Source organism: Opisthorchis viverrini (genome assembly GCF_000715545.1).
Source record: "Opisthorchis viverrini unplaced genomic scaffold opera_v5_267, whole genome shotgun sequence".
In the NCBI taxonomy this organism is placed as follows: Eukaryota; Metazoa; Platyhelminthes; class Trematoda; order Opisthorchiida; family Opisthorchiidae; genus Opisthorchis; species Opisthorchis viverrini.
The window spans coordinates 429,076-433,443 of NW_008751924.1; the positions used below are offsets into that span (position 1 = coordinate 429,076).

General features: G+C 45.1%; 1 protein-coding gene across 1 annotated transcript in view; it reads left to right on the forward strand.

Moving 5' to 3' along the window:
* Positions 1 to 2,304: 2,304 nt before the first annotated feature.
* T265_09291 (hypothetical protein) overlaps positions 2,305 to 4,368 on the forward strand; it is a gene marked incomplete at both ends in the record, with an annotated part of 17,194 nt that continues 15,130 nt past the window's right edge. The window contains 2 exons of the mRNA XM_009175319.1: positions 2,305 to 2,453; positions 3,085 to 3,163. The remainder of the gene's footprint in view (positions 2,454 to 3,084; positions 3,164 to 4,368) is intronic.

The following is a 4,368-nucleotide window of genomic DNA, read 5'->3' on the forward strand; positions in this document are numbered from 1 at the left end:
CGTATGACCCTTGAATCCTAGGGCTCAAGTTTACAGCACTTGGTCCTACAACTGGCAACTATACACCTCTCTTTAGCTTCAAATTCGCTGGTCCCAGTAATGCATATTATTGCCGAATCCCGCTACCAAATCACCGAATTACGTACGGCTCACTCGTTATCGCCTATTGGACTAATTGAGAGGTAGGGAGTTTACTTTATGACAGTAGGTCACCAGGTTCAGCGCGGACACCGACGGGAATCGTTGCCAAATTGATTTTTTATGAAATTGAGGAGTTAGCTATTACAGCTGTTTAATTATGTGTTTTAAATGATACCGCAGAAAATGTGCACGAGTTGTAATTGATTATACTTTATTCCAGAAACCATACATTACGTTTGTACCGATACAACCAATAGATAGGAACAGGTTTAGTCAAAGGTGGTTGTGTAATTTCGGGCATGGGGTTGGCAGGTGGACAACGTATGGATATGAAGGACCGCCGTTGGTCGCTGGATCGGCCTGTCATGTATATTTGGGGCACTGTGGTCAGCTTCGGGAATCTGCACGGGCCCGGTAGTCACTATAATTAGCCTCAGCAGGTGACATCGAGTATGAGTATAACAGGCCATCGATTGCCACCGCACTGGGCTACTAGGCGTAGTTGAGGTTTCATTCTCAGCGGTGCCCACAGACACGGGTCTAGCAATTACGACACGTAGCCAACGCAGGCGATATCGACTACAAGTATGACAGGCCATCCTTTGTCGTTGGTTTAGGATATCATGCATGGTTGGGGCCGCACTTTTATCGGTCCGCATACATACTGGCTTGATGTTTACTATAGGTAGCAGATATAAGTGAAAGCCAGCACAGTAATGGGTATGACGGGCCATCGTTTGCAGTTAGATTAGGGCACCGCACATAGTTCATGCCCAAAGATCAGCGTCGCACACAAGCACTGACCTAGCCGTTTCAAAAAGTAGTTAAGGTAGGCGACATTGCGTACAGTTATGAGCATGAGGTCCGCAGTCCGCCATTAGACTGTGTGTGTGCATAAGTTAGGCCTCGTATTCGGCGGTTTGCATAAATACTGGTCCGGTGTTTGTGATGAACGTGACTGATACTCTATTCATTCTTCTATTCACTATTCTCTTTTCTTAATATTCCATATGCTGTACATATACGCCAATTCGAACACAAACGTACCACCTCTTACGCTGATCTGAATTCTGGATTTCTAGTTCGTCTGGTTATACTGATACACATGCGGAACTTATTTCTCACAGTGTTTAAAACAAGTAACAAAGATGAACGACAACGAGTACAGTTACATGCACGACAGATGGCCTGCACGTCGCTTCTGCACGGCCCATGCTGTTATCTAACAATGCTGTTCTTAGTGGAAGCTTGACTCCACACGAAAATGTATAGTGGCGAAGATGGCTGAAGTAGTCTTCTCATTGGAATCTGGGAAGCTCAAAGCAAGCAAACGTCAATAAACGATTTTTCCGGGGTGGAATTCGCATCTGACAATTTGTAGATGGTATTTTGTTCCTAATGACCACCGAAAAACGCAAAAATATGCTAAAGTCCGATTCCGTGCTTAATCACGCGCAAACCAGCAACGCAACGTCAATCAACGATAGTCCATAGCCTTGAAATTTCCCTGACTTAAACAAAACGCTATGAGCAACATGTTACCAAAAGGTGCAAATGAGTTAGACTAACTCTCCATAGAAATCACAACTTCTAAAACCCTATAGTTTTTGGCAAAAGTAACTTGCATGTGCTTCTAGTGAGCTGCTGTCTCATCATTTCTCGGCTCGGTAATGTCCTGCGTGCCGGAACTGCACGTACTAAGACAAAATTGTACGAAGTCCTACATGCATCTGACATACTGAGCCTTTGGAGTGCAGTGAACGTGAAATTCAGTTATGGAGAACTAATCTGTAAACGAATTTCAGATAAAAACCACATATCATAATGAACCATGTACGATATACGTCTCAAGGTTGTTTGCGGGTTATGTGGTTTACAGTGAGCTGTAGCAGGCGCTTTGCCTTCTGTCCAACCGAGCTTCTGATTGGTTCTCGTCCAACCCCATCCATTCGAACAGTTCGACGAACGAAAACGGATGGGGGTCTTTGATGCCCTTTTATTAAATGGACTGCCTGGAATGCTTCCATAATCTTTAGCTGTTTGCGGAAGAACTTGTTTCAGATGCAAAATTATACCAGTTTGTCTTGTGGGTGGTTATTGAATACTCTTTCCATCATGGTGTCACCTCTGGGAGTAGAAAAAGAGGGATTATGGTGAATTCATCATAATGATAACACATTAAGGGCTACATGCATTAGTGAGTATGAAAACTCCAATGTTTACAAAATAGAATATGTGGAAATGGTAGTAAGATTACAGACAATAAAGTTTCTATTCGTTCCGGTATTAGCTTATCGACGTCACATAAATCGGTAAGTCGCCCCCTAAATTCTTTCATGTATCACATATCCGATGTGCACGAATGCCACTAGTTCGAGGTCGTATCCATATCCTATTCTGCCGCTTGGCCATCGACCAATGGCTGTTCGCCATTAACGACGTCTCTCCCGCGCTGTCGTGCCGAGTGCTACCGCAACTGTAGCGCGAATAAACCTGTGGCCCCGTCCCGTGGTCCGTACATTCCGGATCGGCCAGCAGAGAAGGACAACATAATTAGGCCACAATGAAGCTGGAAGAACATGTTGATTCATCTTCTTCGTCTTTTCCTTCCCGGATTTTCCGTCCCATAACTGTGGTAAATTCTGCCTAAAACTTTGCTCAATTTGCAGATGCACCAATCAATAATCGATAAACTAGCCCCTCACAGAGTGCTCAGATGGTTTATTGCTTTACTTCTCTTGACAATTTACGTATTACGCGTGGCCCATCTCCAAGTACACGTCGTGCGACTATATTTCCATGAAATTTAGGGTTTCCATATTATAAGTTATGCGTTAGCAATATACTTGTTGGGTCTCTTCATCGCAGCAATATCACCTAAGGTTGATCCGGCGTTTGCAGAAGTCTTCGGTAATATAGTCGCGTAATGTCTACTCCTTACAGATGAAACACCAACGCTGCCACGCACAGAAGGTGAGGAGTTTCGTCCGTTTATCCCCCGGCTTCTCGAATCTAAATTTTGGTAAGTGTCCGCCAGATTTTTTCTTCGGAAGTAACGTGACAGTACAGGTAAATACCGGTATCATTATGATCATCATCCTGAAAGGTGTTTCGGCGCGCATAGCCACCGTAGTTTATGGTGTATATTTCCCACGATTTACAACCAATTACCCGTTTCCAAACTACTTTTTTGACGTCCTCCAAAACTAGCAACACTACAGAGGCATCGGTGGTCATCACTATCTGTCCTCAGGGGTCATGTTTCCCAAACATTCAACAATACAGCCCTTAATGCAGCCTGGTATTCTTGAGACCTAGTGATATACCTTTTTGACATCACAAGTGACTCCCTGGTGTATAAAAATCCACAAAGCCGGTTGTAGTTTACCACCGTATCCATCGCTACATCTTTTCATATAACGGGACTGGAGCAACAGCAACACCAGGTGAGAGGGCTGGTGCTTCACTTACGTACAGCCATATGATGAAAAAAGAACGGAATAAGACTTAGAGGGGGACCTAAGGCTATCCTACGAAGAACATTGGAAGTGTGTGTGTCTCCAATGCAGTCAATCCGGATAGAAACTCAGCATGAACACCACTGACATCGGTTAGCCGCCATATCGATTAGTGTCTTCAACTAAGTACAAGGAGTGAAATGTGAGCACCAATAGCGCTCAAGCTTTTCGTAATATCTTTAGGTTCCTGTCTCTCTGAATTAGGCACGGAGGACATTGCCCGTTTAGGCAGACCGTAACTTGGCGTGCGGCGCCCAGCCGCCTTAACTTGCAATTGTGGATAAGTTCCTTTGGTGAGGTATCGTCCGTTTCACTGAAAACGTGTCTCTCAATCACCTGATCGCGGATTAGTTGGCTCCAGCCAATTCAGGCTATAGCTCAGACGTCTTTTGTCAATTTCCCGAAGGTATCTCAGTTTCTCCGCTATGAGTGGCCAACTACCTCACCCAGACAACACAACTCACACTGTGGTCTAATGTGCCCGTCTTTTGAGACTCACTGATGCCTTTTTGCGCAGCGGCATCAGGAATGAGACAGTAGTGCCTTATTCTCTGCGCCCTCGGGTTAGGCCAAACCCCTGAAGCCGGGCAGGTCAGACTTTTGAGTCATCGGCTCCGGGCAGGGTCCCCAAAGAAAACCCTACATTCTCCCACTGCCTTGTGGGTCAGACTTTTGAGTCAGAGGCTAGGGTCAGGGTCCCCGAACAAAA